This window comes from Triticum dicoccoides, chromosome 5B (assembly GCF_002162155.2).
Source record: "Triticum dicoccoides isolate Atlit2015 ecotype Zavitan chromosome 5B, WEW_v2.0, whole genome shotgun sequence".
Classification (NCBI taxonomy): domain Eukaryota; kingdom Viridiplantae; phylum Streptophyta; class Magnoliopsida; order Poales; family Poaceae; genus Triticum; species Triticum dicoccoides.
Window position 1 is genome coordinate 337,302,571 of NC_041389.1, and position 19,449 is coordinate 337,322,019.

Consider the following 19,449-nt stretch of genomic DNA (forward strand, 5'->3'; position numbering starts at 1 on the left):
TGTGTATGTGTGTGTTTGAAAGAGGAGTAGATAGATTATTATCAAGATCGATGTGCCACCCTACTCCTTTGGTGCCGGGTAGTGTGTTTGTGTATGTTTGAGAGAGAATCCAGTCGATAGATTAGTATCAAGATCGAGGTGTCACCCTACTCCTTCGGTGTCGGGTTGTGTGTGTGTATGTTTGAGAGAGAAGCCAGTCGATAGATTAGTATCAAGATCGAGGTGTCACCCTACTCCTTCGGTGTTGGGAAGTGTGGGTGTGTTGTGTGTGTGGGGGGGGGGCAGTGACACTCACATATCTCTACTCTTATAAAAAAACAAAGTTGGTGATGATGGTGTTCCTGCCATCCTGCAATATAGGCCATCCGGTTTATATCCGACGGACAGGAAGGAAAATATGGCAATTTTGCAAAAAGATACCCACACCCCTCTCCGCATTTGCAAATAAGGCATTCCCTTGTTCATCCTTTTCTCCCACAAGATAAACTTCTCATACAAATGCATCTTGATGTTCCGTGCAACGCATGGGCATCTTGCTAGTAGGGAGAAGGAGTTTGTGTGACACATATATAGCTGTATTAAGGGATAGGTAGATAGCATATGTGTGAGAGACATTATTATACTTTGAGACATTAGTGGCTGCGGGTGGGCGGAACTAAAGGGGTGGGCGTGTTAGACATAGAGAGCGTGTGTGTTTCTATGTGAGAGACTTGTAGGACGGGGTAGAAAGACGAATTTAACCCTGACGGAGGGAGAGAAATACACGAAGTGCGCGTGTGTGATTCCGATGCCCACAGGGAAATGAGATATGTATGCGTGTGAGAGAGATTGCACAATTCATTCACGTATCACTATCTAGTGATCGTGGACGTGCACCGCTTGAACATAAGTCAATATCTACTTCATATCGTGGCCAAAGGTACAATATCGATTCAACACTGTAAAGATTGGACACTCACATATCACATTTTTTTCTATTTAAATAAACCTTTTCAGTTGTGCATGCCAAAGTTACAGTGATGTTTCTTCAAACAACCAATGTAGCTATCATGCACATGCACCATTGTTACTCTTGCATTCAAATTCATTAGTCTTGGATGATTTAAGTTCCTATTTTGAAGTAATATATGTAATATTCATATATGAATTCAACGGGTACGCAATTTATGAAATGGAGGCTATGTAATCATATGAGGTAACACTTTTAAGTAGCTAACTACAATATCCATTTCTTTTTGTGTGCCTCTACACTAACACGTCAATGCATTATGTTTAAAGTAAATAACCAATGGCACCAAATTATCTATTTACACGAGAAATACATAGGCTGAGCGTTTGATCCCTTTTTTTAGAACGCGCCACTACACCCGTACGATTGGCCGCGCCCCTGTGAACGTCCAAGTTATCGGCGCATCATCTCGAGTTATTGTCTTTTTTTCTGGGGTGGACTTCACACCAGTTATTAACTACTGACGCGTGCCCCGTGTACACAGTCTAGCATGACCTTCCCGCTAGCACGGTCCAAAATTAGTTGAAACTGGATACGAACGATCCCGCGGGCGGAAAAATCTCCCGCCTCCTTCTAAAATTTCCGCCACCTTAGTCTTTAGCATGTGAAATCCCCCTTTTGTCCTTGGTGCACGGAGACCAACAGTTACAATACTGCCCTCATCTACATGATAGGTCGGGGCTGCTTTGGTAACTTCCGGTTCCCCCGACTACACGGCACCCCCATTTCCTTTCCCCCTCCCGCAAAAACGACTAACTCCACAACACCAGAGCATCTTACATCACGCCGTCCGTACTTCATCGCCCTTTCTCCCCTCCCCTCTCGAAACCCTAGACTGCTCATCCACCGGCGTACTATAGCCCATTCACTGCCAGCAGCGTCCACCTCGTTGGATCTGCTTCTGCGGCCACATCTACCCCTCCCACCCTCCCTAGAAACAAGTAGACTGCTCATCCACCATTGTACCACAGCCCATTCAGTGCCGGCCTTGTCCACGGCGCCGGATCTGCTTCGCCGGTACTCTCGTCAACCGCCGCGCATCTGCAGCGGCTCATTCGTACTCCCCACCGGAGACGCTTCGTCCACACACCCTGGAGCCGCCCCACCGACGCCCCCGTCGACGGCCTCTGATCCTCTTTGCCAACACATTCCTCAACCCTACCAGAGCCGCTTCGCCGACACCATCGTTAACCCTACCGGAGTGGCTTCCCCTATACCATTCTCAACCCTACCGGGGCCGCTTTGCCAAATCACAAGTCCACGGCCTTAGATCCGCTTCCTCGCACCCTCATCCAACCTACCAGAGCAGCTTCTGATGCCCCGTCCACGGCCGCAGATCCGCATCGTCGACACCACCCTTAACCCAACCACCGGAGCAGCTTCTGACGCCCCGTCCACGACCGCAGATCCGCATCGTCGACGCCATCCTTAACCCAACCACCGGAGCAGCTTCTGACGCCCCATCCACGGACGCAGATCCGCGTCGTCGACACCATCCTTAACCCAACCACGAGAGCAGCTTCACCTACGCCCTCGTCCACGGCCACAGATCCGCTTCGCCCACACCGTAGTCCACTCTACTGGAGCCGCTCCACAAACACCCTACTCGACGGTTCTAGATCTCCTTACCGGACCCTGACAGATAGCGCAGCGTCATCACCCTCGACGTTTCTAACCTGATTCCCACCGTCTGGAGAGATGCCAAGCACCCGCCACGGCCTAGGTACTTGTCACCTTTAAACCCGTCCAGCATCACCTGCCCGATGCACTTCAAATATACTAACTGGTCGCTGTTACCTTTTATGCAGCTGGCAAAAACTACAAGGATGATGTTTCTTCTGGATCTAACAGCTTGGCCAACCAAGATCCTGGACTGAGGCATTGCTATGATCTTGTAAGCGCGTCTCTCTCTCTTGTATTGTTCTGTGCCTGCCAGCGTGCTTTGCTAGGATTTTCGACCAGTAACCCCTTTGTGCAGACAATGATTTCTACTACCGGCTGCTAAATTAGATATGTAGATGTCATACATGATACTACCTCGTACCTCTGTTCCTAAATATAAGTCTTTTAGAGATTCCACTATAGGCTACATACGGAGCAAAATGAGTGAATCTACACTCGAAAATGCATCTATATACATCTGTATGTGGTCCATACTGGAATCCTACAAAGACATATATTTAGGAACAGGGGCAGTACATTACACAAAATCGTAGGTGGCATGTAGGAATTCTAGTGCACTACATTAGGCTCCCTTAGAGTGCCTGCTAGTCCAGCATACAGAGTCATGGCTAGTTTATGGTACGCACACAATCATTAATTGGTAGTTTAAATATGCGCAAGGGATATGCAATGCAGTATCATGTAGAGATGTCTGAAATTAGCCGTGTCAACTTGCAGATAGGGTTACACAATGAAAAAGTACAAGATGTATGTGGCAATTTCATGGAACATCGCAAAAAAAGGAGAGGCAACGGTGAGCCTATACAGTGTGCTATGGTATGTCACTCCTTCATTGCAATCGTCGTGACATGTTATTTGTATGCCAGTTCTATTAGCCAAGTTTCTTAGGGACATTTATTATGAGTTATCCTAAGAAAATAAGCAGCTGTGAATATAAGCTCCATGTAATACGCCAACCAGTTCTTTTCATTGCGTTTTCAGCTTATCTTTGGTATGATCAGTGGAAAGTCTAGATTGCATTATATATTTTTCATTTTGCTGCCCATATGGAAATTAATTTGACTTGCAAACATCACAAATTGAACCCAATGCAGTAATTAATATGATAGGAAAACAGACCATCACTATTTGCTCAAAATGCAAATACAAAGATACCATCTACTTGGCACAATCTACTTTGGTCAATGTTTTCCATAGAGATCCCATTGCCTAATTTAAACGAAGAACGCATGACCCACATTTAAATGAAGAACAATTATTTATTGAAATTCGATGGTCCAAGTAGCTGGTTATTATCATATAGCAGCACCACCTGAAAGCATCATATAGCAGCAGCAGCTCATAGCAGCTCATCATACAGCAGCAGCAGTCTGCAATTCATCATATACTAGCAGCAGCTCATAGCAATTCATCATATAGCAGCAGCAAGAGCAGCTCATAGAAATTCATCATATAACAGCAGCAGGAGCAGCTCATAGCAATTCATCATATAGCAGCAGCAGGAGCAGCTTGTAGCAACTCATCATATAGCAGCAGCAGCAGCTCATAGCAATTCATCATATAGCAGCAGCAGGAGCAGCTCATAGCAATGCATCATATAGCAGCAGCAGAAGCAGCTCATAGAAATTCATCATATAGTGGATCCGAATGAAAATTTGGCAAAAAATCAGAGGAGATCCTCACCTTGTTGGATGAGCTCATCCTTCAACAGCACCTCAGGGCCATGGCCTGGGAGGAGGGCAGGGGGAACAAGGTGCCTTCTGCCGCAGTGTGGCATCAACCGTAGTTGTGCAGCGCCCACCGGAGTAGTGCGTTGGACGAACCACAGTGGAGCAGCTGCTGGAGACCATGAGAATGAGGGGCGGCGCCAGAGGGAGGAGCAGCCAGGGAGATTTGCCCCTATCCGCCGGCCATGTAGCCTAGCTGGACATAGCATCGTCGAGGACCAGGCCAGATGGGACCAGTGGCGACGGCTCGCTAGAGGAACCCTAGTGCTGCAGGCAGGGGATCAAGGTAAAGGGAAAGGGGAGAGGAGATGCAAGTGGGCAGGGCAATGAATGCTTGCGTGTTTGTTTTTACTTGAGGGTCAGGTGTGACACGGGCGTCAGCAGTTGCATTTTGAGTGTAATATAGGCAAACAACAGAGTCATTTCACTATTCCCCTTCCCTTCAATCTTTAGTGAGGTTCTACCCAAAACACCCCCTCCAAAGCGAAATTAGTTAAGCCCAAGCCCATAACTCAAAAATGACTTCTTTACATCTTTTATGGCTTATTTTGACAATATGCCCTGAAAAGGCGGAATCGAACTGGCCCTTAACCTGCAATTCAATTGTGCGTGCAATGATGAATCACTCCTGCCTGCTATCTGTACATTTAGGCATCATCATACATGGCATAACCTAATACATGTGCATTCCATTGTAGAATCTGGAATATGCAATGTTTATGTTAGTTCATACGTTGCACATGATGTTTAAATGCCCCTTAAATCTGGTCAGTCAAGTGATGGTCTTTAAGCCTCCTTCTTTGCTTCTTTTCTTGATATGTAAGATTTGCTCACACATCTGTTCAATTGCTTGTTTGCATCAGCCAGCCATACTAGGACTGTTTGCTTTGATTCTTGCTGTTCTTGACCTAACACTCTAACAGAGCTTGTCAATGATTTAAACACTAAGGGCTGCTATAGTGGGGCCTTGTCTAACTCATAGGTGACATAAAGGTTTGGCTGTACACTACAGTAGGCTCTCCAAGAGTACCTAGAGATCCAGTTTGAAGGTATGCCTAGTTTTTACATAGTGCAGACATAGTAAATGCTCATTTCATTGTGTGCAAGTGCAAGAGATGCGGCATGTTTCATTATGTGGTGTTGTTTTGTTATAATCTCATCCTTTTGTGTTCACAGACTGGAAACTATGCATATTTATCTTCCAAGGAGACGAGTAAATAGTTTGTGTCACCTTGCAGAGGGGGTGCAATGAAGATAAGATTGAGGATTTCCAAGTACAAGATGTTAGGAAGGAGCCTTGCAAGAGAAGTAGGAGCTGCGCTGAGCCTCTTCAACCTGCTAAGGTAAGTCACTGTATGCAACTCAACAGTTCAATTCCTTGTTTGTTTTCAGGCATAGTTATTTTTCTCTTTTGAATTGCTTTATTTGTCCTCAGTTAATGAGATGCCCAAATAATTATGCCTGATGTTCGGTACTTGTATCACTATTAGTTGACATAATTAAAGGCGTTACCATTTAATTACTCTGCTGAAGTGTGCCTGAAGCTTTGAAGTCTATTAACCAACTATTATTGCATGAGGCTCACAATCTAGTTTATACTACACTAATGATTGCATAGTTTTGCCTGTTGTAGTATGTTTGTATGAAACCCTCTACTATTCATTATGCTCCCTAAGACTTTAATTGAGGTACAGAATGGCCAACTGCTTGCTTACTTATACGCAACATGCTGTCTAAATTTGTAACTTGTCTGTGTTTTCGATTGGGCCCCAACATCATGCTCCTCTGGTGAGCTAAGAGGGATTTCTGTATGCAGGCTGCACAGACTATCTTTTTTATAATTTTTAAAATATCACCTGCTTATGCTTCATGATGTGTAACATTTTTTTTTGTGAAAGTGACGTGTAACATTATTGTTAGTCCTGTTTTGCCATGTAGTACAAAATAGTGTCTTGTTCGCTTCACTGTTGTAACTATATTTTTGCCCTAGTCATGTGTACTTACAGAAACATTTTAGGATGAAGTGACATCAACACAAAAATCTGCGAGCAGTGCGGCATGGCCATTACCGAATGATTATGGATTGGAATTGGAATGTGCTGATGTTCTCGAGCATCAACTAGAGGTGGCAAGACAATGTGTACATGATTGTCAATGTATAATCAACAAGTTGAGACTGGACATGCAGGTATTAGATGCAGGAGTCAAAAAAAAATGAAACAAGACACCGAGGTAACCATGAAGGAATTGGAGATTTTGCAGACTGAAATTTGTGCTATCTGAATCCGGCCAATCCTATTTTCTGAAGAGATTATAGTTCAAATGGAGTTAAGTTGATGTGCGTCCATGATGTATGAGCTGTATTTGCCCAGTGTATGTAATTTGCTGTTTGTGTATGCTTTATTATCACCTGTGCCGAACCATAATGCCCAGTGGGTATAATCGGCTGTAATTTCTTTATTGTATAGTGTAGGATTATTCTACCTTTCTATGCCTTGATCTCTTTGTTGTATAGTGTATGCTTTTTAGAGGTGATAGTATTGAGTAGGATAATTCTTTGAATATGCTATATCATTCAAACGGGGGCCAACTCGCCCGACCATGGCCCTTCACGGGCCATCGGATCCATGGGCCTTCTACGTCTCGCAGGATCCATGGGCCTTCTACGTCTCGCAGGATCCATGTGCCTTCTACATCTCGCAGGATCCATGGGCCTTCTACGTCACGTAGGATCCATGGGCCGCCAATTCATTTATGGGTCTTGTACGGGCCTTTAATGGGCCGTAGACGGGCCTATAATGGAAATCGTACATTTTATGGGCTGACCATAACGGGCCGTTAATAGGCCGTATTTGGTGATGCTATGAAAATGGGCCAACAGACTAACGGACCACAAACGGGCCGACTGTAACGACGGGCTGAATTTGGCCCACAAGCAGAAAATGACAGGAACGGGCCGTAAGTAACCGAATGCTGCAAATGAGCCCAAGAATAAATGGGCCCTTAGAAGGCCGAAATTAACTTGGGCTGGAAACGGCCCACGGAATAACCGCCCGTTAATGGGTATAAAGTGTTACACTGTTCATTACGAGCCAGTTTCACCGCGGGCCATTAATGGGTGTAAAGTAATACACTGTTCATTACGGGCCAGTTTCAGCAGGGACCGCTAATGGGCCAAGAGTTACAAAGGGCCTCATATGGGCCAAAAGACGTCATGGGCCATACATGGGCCAGAAGTGAAAACGGGCTGGAATCATTTTGGATGGCCCAGATGACGCTACTGGGCCAAATTCACATAGGGCGTAAAGGGCCTTGGGTTAGCGGGCTGTAAATGGGCTATAGGCTAACATGCCGTTAATAGGCTTTCCATGGGCTGGCCTGCCAGCTTTTGACCAAGTCAAACGGGCCGGCCTTTTCACAGGAATGGGCCACTGTTGGGCGGTGCCACGTGTCGACGTATCATAGGCGCCTTCTGTCCAGTGAGTGGATGACATATGTCCCAATGATGAGCCGACACATGTTTCCTCCAGCCAATGATGATTTTACACGTGGAAAATCCCAATTGGTCGGGGCTGTTAACGGGTTATCGGATCCAAAACCCGACCCGATAGCTTAACGGTGTTCCGTTACGGTGGATGCCACGTGTCGGTCACCCTTGACGAAAGCACTTCTGTGACGCGCGATTTATCGTCATGGAAGTGGACACTTTCGTGATGATAATTTTGGTAATGTCATGGAACACTTCTACGACATCACATGTATGACTATATTGATTCTGTCATAAAATCGTCATGGATGTACATGCATGACAAAAAACACGACCTACTGTGACAAACACGTATCATCACGGAAGTGTATTTTTTTGTAGTGCTACTACTATGTGCAGGCTGCTAGCGACGACCAGGAGTAGTTTAGGAGGATCCCAGGTAGGAGGCATGCGCCTCTTTCGATCTGTATCCTACTTTGTGCTAGCCATCTTATGGCACCTTGTCTAACTTATGTCTGTACTCAGATATTGTTGCTTCCGCTGACTCGTTTATGTAGAGCACTTGTATTCGAGCCCTCGAGGCCCCTGGCTTGTAATATGATGCTTGTATGACTTATTTTATTTTTAGAGTTGTGTTGTGATATCTTCCCGTGATTCCTTGATCTTGATCGTACACATTTGCGTGCATGCTTAGTGTGTGATTGAATTGGGGGCATCACAAGTTGGTATCAAAGCCGACTGCCTGTAGGAATCCCCCTTTCAAACTCCTTGGCCGAAGTTGAGTCTAGTCATTGAAAAAGTTTTTACTAACATGGTTGTGCGGCTTACGGGCCCACGTCGCCACTGGGTGGTATTAGGATCTTTTACTCCTCGTCTATACTCTGGGACCCTGATCTCTCTTCTATTTGGGTTAAATGATTTTGCTAACTCTAACTCTAGGTTCTCGTAACTATTTCTCCCGGAGATCCCTCATTTCAGAAGATCACCTGCTTCGTTAGAAGATTCTGAGGATATCCCTCGATATTTTCCCGAGACCCTTGTGCTCATCGCCTTTGCAATTCACTGCCATCGATATATCCCTATGGATATCTGCATGCACTTGTCATTCTCATGATCATTCCTCATCGCTCTTGTTGTTACAAGATGCCTCAAAATATTCTCCGTTGTCCTGAGAATCCTTTGAGTTTACTGTGTTGTAGTTTTATTTCACATGAAAACCCTTACGGGTTTTTTCACATTTATCGAGGATCCATTCTTATCAATTGTTCATGTGTCTCACATAATTCTTCGGAATACTTTCGATCTTTTGAAAATCCTTTGAAGCCTGTTACTCTTGAAATTCTTGCCTGCTTGCATTATGGTTAATTCGACTAGTAGTCCTTGTTAACATCCCTTGTCTTAGTCATTTTGAACCTATTGATTCAATGTGTGCGTACGCACGCAGTCATCCGGTTATCGTTTTTAAAATTATCTTTCCGGCTCAGACGTCATTCCAGACATGAGTTGGTTCTCGGTAATTCAAACATTTATTGATTGCCCAACTAAGTGTTTTCAACTTATCCATCCTTAATCAGAGCGTTTGCTTCTCATCCTTCGTTTTGGAAACCATAATTTCTTTCTATTTAAGCATCAGACTAATCAGGTGATTCTTGAATCTGATGCCTCTGCATTCTTCTTCATCTGGTTGAGTACCGATGCTCACATCAGATCCCTTGAGGACCATCAGATCCTTTGTTGGATTTTATCTAACAAACTCCTTCATATTCAATCACTTTGGAAGTTCTTTCCCTGATACATAATGCCATTGGTAAATCCTTTCTCTGATTTGACCAACTATGCTTTGCTTTCGAGCTAGTGATATTTACTCTTGAAGCTTGTGGTATACGTTTCTAAGGTAACCCGATGGGTTGAACCTATGCCTTCCTTAATCTATGTGAACCCGAAAGTTTTCACGGGTCATACTCCTATGTTAATTCACCAGGTAAGTTTTCACAGAGAAATCATTTTTATTAGAGTAGTGAATGAATGTTCATGCATTGGAGAAGTGGGAGTCGACCTTGAACTTTGTGTTCATGCCCATGGACACGATGTAGATCTTATCATGGAAGCTTCTCTTAAATTAATTATTCCCTTGGTATAAGTTTGTCTTATATATGGAATCTGGTCTTTTGCAATCGTGGTTCCGACCATATTGTTCTTCTTTGATCCCATTTCTCGGACAAGTTGAAGTACTTGTCTTCTACAGATCAATACAACTGTCAAACTTCTATCCTGTTCTACCTTTGAGTATACCTTCTGGTATCTTGAGATTATCACGGAACGGCATAACCTCTTAAGAGTTCTTCATCTACTATTATTCTCGCCGATCACCCCGGGTTATGAGTCAATAGTCACTCGAGAACACCGATAAGTGAATCGATTCTGCACTCGATTCAATAACTCTAAGTGATTTTCGTTGCTTATGAGCTTAATAATCCTTTAAGTCATTCCTAGCCTGATCGACTATATCCTTATTGTTCTAAATTTTAACTGTGCCACCTGGTCCTTATTTCTGGAGCACATGTTTCGACAATAAGCTAAGCTTACCTTGATTTCCTCATCTTATTATTTCACCTCGAACCACAAACTTGATTCCGAGTTTGTGTCGTATATGCGGTTCCAATAATCTTTCGCTGAATCAGTCCTTTTGCTTGATGCAGTCGCTGTTCGATTGCTTCTCCATGGAGCCTCTCGACAACATTTGTCATGATCATAATCAACATTTTGACTCCTTCCAAGATATCAACCAAATTCATGTTGATACGTGCCATCCTCGCCCCCTTGGTAATTTGAGTTACCATCGACACCATCCTTATCTTCCTTTCATCACAAACTTGTTCATGTTGTGGATGCAACTTGCTATCGAGCTTGTATTATGTTTTACCTTGGAGTATTACTGTCTTTTATGTCAAGAATGTAGCGAGAATTGCACCACATCTTAAGAATTCTTGATACAAGTGATACTTATTACCATCAACATTCTATTATTGGTCCCTGTGTCGATTCTAACCGGGACACCTACAAGTGAATGGTACTGTTTGGATTCTGCCCTTCTGGCAACCATATTGCTTTGAAGTTAATGGTTGATAGTTTCTGAAAGTGCTAGTTATCGACTAGAGGGGGGTGAATAGGCAATTTTTATGAAAGTCTTCAAAACATGAGAGTTTCGAAGATTAACAGGAGAAACAACACTGTTCGTATGCAGCAGAAGGTAGACTACACTAGACAAGCCATAGTCAAGTATTCAATGAAGTGAAAGCACGAAGACTATTAGCTGCTAGGTAGTAAGGATCAGGGTGGAAGATAGTATGAAGCCAATCAGAACAAGTAGTCACACAGTGAAGTCAAACAGGCAGAGCAATCAGGCAATGACTTCACAAAGACAAACTGTAAGTAAGGAGAGTAAGAGATAGAACCAGTGTGTTGTGAAGACAAGGATTTGTTCGACCAGTTCCAGTTGCTGTGACAACTGTACATCTGGTTAGGAGGCTGAGATTCAACTCAGAAGACCGCGTCTTCACCTTATTCCCCTTGAGCTAAGGACACACAGTCCTCGCCCAATCACTCTGGTAATTCTTCAAGGTAGACTTCCAAACCTTCACAGACTTCGTTCACCGGCAATCCACAATGACTCTTGGATGCTCAAAACGCGACGCCTAACCGGCTGGAGGATTCACAGTCCTCAAGTGTAACAAGTCTTCAGATCACGCGGACAGAAAGACTTCAGTGATGCCAAACACACTCTGGGCTCTGGGTGGTTTGGGCTTTGTCCTCGCAAGGATTCTCTCTCTCAAAGTCTTCAGAGGTGGGTTGCTCTCAAATGACAAAAGCCGTATCTAACTCTAAGCAGCCACCAATTTATGGTGTAGGGGTTGGGCATTTATAGCCACTGGGCAACCCGACCTGATTTGTCCGAAATGACCTTGGGTCCCTAAGGAACTGACATGTGTCACAACGGTCAGATTTCAAACACACGCGACAGCTTGACTTGGGCTACAAGTAAAGCTGACTTATCCGACTCTGGATAAGATTTGCTCTCATTGTCTTCACTCGAAGACATAGGATTTTGGTTGAGCATCACTTCAGTCACTCTGAATTTGTTCACTTGGACCCCACTTAACAGTGCGGTGGTTCCTATGACTCAACAAAGAAGAAAAGAAACAACAAAACTACTAAGTCTTCGCGCTCCATAGTCTTCACTCAATGTCTTCTCCTGTCATAGTCTTCAGTGTGAATGTCTTCATGTACCGCCATTATCTTCAATGTATTCATACATTTTTAGGGGTCATCTCCGGTAGGTAAACCGAATCAAGGAGGGACTACTACCTGTGTTATCCTGCAATTCTCACAAACACATTAGTCCCTCAACCACGTTTGTTGTCAATACTCCAAAACCAAACTAGGGGTGGCACTAGATGCACTTACAGTTTCATTCTAAGTCTATTGCTTATTGAATCATCATTCAACCATTGATCGTGCTACCTAGTCCAGATTTCTGGGTGCACCCTTCTATCATTGTTAAATTGTGTATGTTTTCCTCGGGCATACTGTCAGGACCCCGACTCGATGCCACATCGATCTAGCATGTAACACCTCATATCCCTTTGCGGCCTCACGCACGGTATTCCCACGGGTGTCGTCTTACCTTTGCATGGGACCGTTTGCGCCTTTTGGCACACGTATATGATAGTGTCGCTAGCATCCATATGGTAAAGAGCCCGGGCTGACATGGCTAGTCGTAAACCCAAAGTGGCATAGACTTACAGGGACAAGCATTCATGACCCAACATCGAACGTGTCGGTCATCAGCAAGTGAATCCGGGCTGTAGCACTGGGCTAGCAGGACTCCGGTAAACTGGGCTGTAGCGGGCTAACAGGACTCCGGTATCCATCGCATGACATTTCCCCGAAGGGACAGACACAGGAACGAAGAAGGACACATGCCGGCCAGCCTAAGTGTTTCGGAGCAGTAGCAAGCTACCAAGGCTCAGTGGAAACACTAGGAGACATTTCCCGGTAAGAGAGGCTACTAAGAATAAACAACTAGATAGTCAGATCTCACACATACCAAGCATTTCAATCATACACACAATATGCTCGATATGTGCAAATACAACAAGGCATCACAACATGACTCTACGACACCAGTACTTTATTTAAGGGCTCAGAGAGCCATACACAGCATACACACAAGTACAGGTCACACGACCCACATTCAAGTCATACAGACATACAAGCCAACAGCGGAAGTAACTTGTCTGAGTACAGACAACTAGTAAAATAAAAGAGGCTTGGGAAAGCCTGGCTATACTACGTGGTCCTTCACAAGCTCAGGGTCACCACCTGGGCCTCAGTCTACTCATCGATGTCAACGTCTATGAAGAACCCATCAGAAGGGGTTGCAGCGCCTTTTGAAAAAATGTAAATTAAAGCAACATGAGTACAAAGGTACTCAGCAAGACTTACATCAGATCCTACATACATGCACATTATCAAGAAGGGTTGGTGGGGTTATTGCAGCAAGCCAGCTTTGACTCTTGGCTAAGCTATCCTACGATACACCAACTTGAAATGGTTTTTCGCACACGAGTCCACTACTCACCATTTCAATACACCACCGAGGATCCACCTCCGTCATCCTACGGAAGAGCCATCCTCGGCACTCACGCTTATCTCGAGATTTTGAGTAGTATCCATTTACTTGTCTATGAACTGTATAGGCAACCAAGTAGTCCTTTACCGCGGACGCGGCTATTCGAATAGATCATGTTAACCCTGCAGGGGTGTACTTCTTCATACATGTTTCCACCACTTAGCGTCTGCACACGACATGTGCTCGGCAGACTTCAAGCGAAAGCCGACGTGGGTGTAGACCACGACCTACCTAAACACCTAAGTCTCTAGTCCAGGTTTATTGCCTATCCAGGTTCCATCCGAGGGAGTCCGGTCGAGGTTTCCCATACGGCCCCGAACGATGTGTACAGGGTTCCGTGACACCTAACGGGTGCCCGGAATTCCCGGCCACGTACCTACCGCATCACAGCCCACCCCTACGGTCAGCGCTGTCCACAGCCTCCAGTAGGCTACAAACACCAGAAACTACTTGCAACTCCTGGACAGAGGACTAAAGTGAATAAGAAGTCGAGCGGGGTCATATTTCAGGGCCCAATGCATGGTAGTAGCTGTATCTTAAATCACACATACAGATCTCAGTGCTTAAGGTCGGCTTCAATGAAACAACCCACCATGTACTCCTACATGGCCTTTCATCGATACCTTTACCAAATCGTGTTCACCACATCACTCTCATTACCGGCATGATCATTTCACTCTAGCCCATCACCCAGATGAACCAGACCTGACACGACTCTAAGCATAGCAGGCACAGAAAGGTAGGAACAACACATACATATGGCTTAATCAACTCCTACACATGCTAGTGGGTTTCATCTAGTTACTGTGGCAATGACAGGTCATGCAGAGGAAATGGGTTCAACTACCGTAGCACACAGCAGTTTGAAACGCGTTGTCTTAATGCAGTAAAAGAGAGCAGGAGCGAGAACATGGGATTGTATCGATATGATCAAATGGTTGGTTGCTTGCCTGAAGGGTCGATGCACTGATATTGTTCTTCGTTAGGGTAATCGTGGTACTCCTCGGAGGCAGAACCCGCTACAAAGAGCACCGATACACAACATCACCAAACAATATGCAACAATATGATGCATGCATGAGACATGGAACATGAGTGTATTGGGCTAATGCAACTAAGACCAGATGGGTTTGAACCATTTTGGATCAAAGATTCAAGTTTCAAACTCATATGTGGCCCCTTATATGTGCTTTATCTAGTTCTGCTCTAAACATCAGGTTAGCTTTCTTAAACATGCATGAAACCAGTACAGATGGATAGATTAGATTTTTCTGATCATTTTTCATATATAAAACTTTGCATTTGGAGCTACGGTTGATTTACTATGAATTTTTGAAGTTTGGGGTATTTTCTGGAATTTATAAATCATTCTGGATTTATTTTAATTCCAGAAAAGGATTACTGCGTCAGCATGATGTCATGCTGACCTCAGCAGGTCAACAGGCCGGTCCAGGTCAAACTGACCAGTGGGTCCCGCATGTCAGTAGTTAATTAACTAACTAAATTTAGTTAAATCTAAACTGGTTAATTAGTAGAGGGGGGGCCCACTTGTCATAGACTCAGGGGAGTCAACCTAGACCCACCCTAGTCAAAGTCAAGGTCAAACACGCCGGCGTCTAGCCGCCGGCGAGGCCGAACGTGGCGGCGAGAGTGGTTTTGTGCATTCCGGCGACCAAATGGGCGGCGGAGAGCATCTGCGGGTAGCTGGGACCAAGCCACAGCTCTTGGTGGCGGTGGTTGAGCTCGGGGTGGCCGGAGACGTCGCCGGCGACGACTTTGGCGGTCTCCGGAGTCGGGTGAAGACGAATCCGAGGATACGGGGCACGGTGATGCACGTGGTGAGGTGCGTTGGGCCCCTGGGGACGCGGTGAGTGCGTTAGACATGGTGGGGTGGCCGGTGGTTAGCCGGAGACACGTCGGCGACGAGCTCCGCGGCGGCGCGTGCGGGTGAGCTACGTGTGCTCGCGGTGGTGCACGAGAACGAGAAAGGGAAGGGGGAGGAGGTAGCCAGGCTCACAGCGGTCTTGAGGAAGCAGACGACGCGGTCGGAGATGAGCTGGTGCAGCGGCGACGGCGAAGGGGATCTCCGGCGGTGGCGAGGTCGAACAAGGTCGGGGCAGTGGCTTCAGGGCAAGCGAGCGCTCGGGGCTCGGCTTGCTCGAAGGAGCGGAGGGCGGCGAAGCTCCTGGACACGGTGGCACGGCGCAAGGACGACAGAGAGCGCGATTACGGCGACGGTGCGGCTGCGGTGGTGTCGGCCATGGTTCGGGAGAGCGAGGGAGAGGAGCTGGGGGAAGGGGCTGGTCTCTGCGGGGTCGGGGAGAGGGAGAAGGTTCGATCCCCGTCATCAGCTGGACGAGGGGAGCGGCGAGGCGGCGGGCAGCTGCGTGGCACGCATGCTGTGCTTGCCGTCGAGCAGCTGCCTGCCTGCCTGGCCAAGCCAAGCAGCTGGCTGGAGCGGTGGCTGGGCTGGGCCGGCAGGTGGGCCTGCTAGGTGGCGCCAGGTAAGACTTTCCCTTCTTCCTGTTTTTTTATTTATTCTGCAGGTTTGTTGCATTTTTAAAAATACCTAAGAAATTCCAAAAATCACCAAACTGCACCTGGTCCTTAGTTGGAATAATTCCAGCATGGAACATTTTAGTTTGGGAATATTTGAGAATTTGAAATATTTTATAAATTTTAAATGCCCAAATTCAAATACTTATGATTTAATTCAAAGACCTTAGGATGACCTAGAAAATTGTGCATCACTTTTGGCAGAGGTTCTGAACCAAGACAAAAATGATGGACATTTTGGAAGGGCATTTCAGGTTCATTGAAAATATTTTTAGTAAACCCTAGTTGGATTCAGAGGGGGCTGGGGGTTCTGTCATCCCCATTTCAAATTTCTGTTGAGAAAAATAGACATGATGCAACATTCTAATGCATGAACTAGCTAGGGTGTGACAACTCACCCCCACTCAAAAGAATCTCGTCCCGAGATTTAGGTTCCTCCGGAAAGAAGGCGGGGTACTTAAGTCGAAGATGATCCTCCCTTTCCCAAGTTGCTTCCTTCTCAGAATGGTGCGACCATTGAACCTTGATCGAGGATACGAACGGGGTACTCTCAATACGCGAGATTATCTTGAAGATCAAGAGTTTCGTGGTCCACTCCACGGATAGGATCCGAGAAGCAATGCCTGAGTTGAGAAACGTGGAAGACGTCGTGGACTCTGGAGAGATGCGGAGGTAGTTCCAATTGGTAGGCAACTTCTCCTCGTTTAGCGAGAATGCGAAAGGGTCCAATGTAGCGAGGAGCCAATTTGCCTTTGATACCGAAACGATGGGTTCCCTTCAGAGGAGTAACCCGAAGGTAAGCCTTCTCGTCAACCTCAAAAGTCATAGCCTTATGTTTTCGGTCATATTGACTCTTTTGACGAGATTGGGCTGTTTTCAACTTTTCACGAACAATGCGAACTTGCTCTTCTGCTTCCTGGATCATGTCCGGGCCAAAGAATTGTCTTTCCCCGGTTTCTGACCAGTTAAGAGGTGTTCGACACCTTCGTCCATAGAGAACTTCAAAAGGGCTTTACCCAAGCTAGATTGATAGCTGTTGTTATAAGCGAATTCGGCAAATGGAAGACATTTCTCCCAATCCATTCCGAATGAGATAACAGAAGCTCGAAGCATGTCTTCTAGAATCTGGTTGACACGTTCTACTTGACCACTTGATTGAGGGTGAAAGGCAGTGCTAAAGGAAAGGCGGGTTCCCATAGCATTTTGGAAACTTTCCCAAAATCGAGAGGTGAAGAGACTTCCTCGATCCGAGTTAATTTCCAGTGGAACACCATGGAGAGACACTATTCGGGAGATGTACAAGTCTGCTAATTGTCTAGCGGTTATACTCTCGCGAACAGGTAAGAAATGGGCTACTTTGGAAAGACGGTCGGCAACGACGAAGATAGCGTTATTCCCTCTCTTGGTCCTGGGAAAACCGGTAATGAAATCCATACCAATTTTGTCCCATTTCCATTCAGGAATAGCTAAGGGTTGAAGGGTGCCAGCAGGCTGTTGATGCTCTACTTTTACACGACGACAGACGTCGCAACTAGCAACAAACTGAGCAATGTCTCTCTTCATCCTAGTCCACCAAAACCTCTGGCGTAGGTCCTGATACATCTTAGTACTACCGGGATGAATGGTGAGAGGAGATTCATGAGCCTCCTTAAGGATCAACTGCCATAGATGCTGGTTCTTGGGAACCACTAAACGGTTCTCAAAGTACACAACACCCTGATCATTTGTGGAGAAACACCTAGCACCTCCGCTAGCAATGTTCTCCTTGATCCTAGATATTCCTTTATCTCGCTTTTGGGCAGCGATAATTTGATCTATAAGAGTAGGTTTTGCCACTAAGGTGGAAAGAAAACCTTGAGGAACAATGTGAAGGTTAAGCTTCCGAAATTCCTCATGGAGAAGTGGTTGACCTTGTTGTAACATCAGATTGTGCATCAGCCATGACGTTGGCCTTTCCTGGGGTGTAAGTTATCCCTAAGTCGAAATCTGTGATCAACTCAACCCAACGTCTTTGCCTGAGATTCAAATCCGGTTGGGTGAAGATGTACTTCAGACTTTGGTGATCGGTGAAGATTTCACAACGATTACCGAGGAGGTAATGTCGCCAGGTTTTAAGTGCATAGACTACAGCTGCAAGCTCTAGATCCTGAGTAGGATAATTCTCCTCATGTGGGTGCAATTGCCGTGAAGCATAAGCAATTACGTGTCGATCTTGCATGAGAATGCAACCTAGTCCTTGTCGTGAGGCGTCGCAATAGATAACAAAGTCCTTAGAGAAATCTGGTGGTACCAATACGGGAGCAGATGTCAGGCGTCTTTTCAGTTCCTAAAAACTGTGCTCACATTGTGGAGTCCACTCGAACTTGTTATCTTTCTTGAGGAGTTCAGTTAGAGGTTTGGCAACTTTGGAGAAGTTCTCGACAAAGCGGCGACAATAGCTCGCTAAGCCAAGGAAACTCCGAACTTGCTTGACCGATTCAGGTGGAGTCCAATTAAGGACGGCTTGAACTCGCTCGGGATTAACAGCAATACCTTTACCAGAAATTACATGGCCTAGATAGGTCACTTCTGGCAACCAAAATTCGCATTTGGAGAACTCGGCATAAAGGCGATGCTCTCGAAGTTTCATCAACACTAGCCTTAGATGTTCGGCATGTTCTTCCTCATTCTTGGAGTAGATGAGTATATCATCGAGGTAAACCACGACGAATTTATCCAAATACTCCATGAAGATTGAGTTCATTAACCTAGAAAAGGTGGCTGGGGCGTTGGTTAAACCGAAGGACATGATGGTGTACTCGTATTGGCCATAACAAGTAACAAAGGCCGTTTTAGGAATGTCCCCGTTCCGGATTTTGATTTGATGGTAGCCCAACCTCAAATCCATTTTAGAGAAGACGGAGGATCCAGTGAGCTGATCATACAGGTCGTTGATCCTGGGGAGCGGATACTTGTTCTTGATTGTGACCAGGTTGACTGGTCGATAATCTACAACCATCCGGTCCGTACCATCCTTCTTCTTGACGAAGAGGACGGGGAAAGCCCATGGAGATGAACTAGGACGGATGAAACCCTTTTTCAAGGACTCATCGAGTTGTTTCTTAAGTTCGGCTAGTTCAAAAGGTGCCATCTTATAGGGTCTTCTAGAAATTGGGACAGTTCCTGGAATGAGATCTATCACGAACTCGACATCTCTGTCAGGTGGAACACCTGGCAATTCCTCTGGGAAGACATCCGGAAAGTCACGGACTATCGGGACGTCTTCGAGGTCTGGCAGGGGACTGGCGTTAAGAGA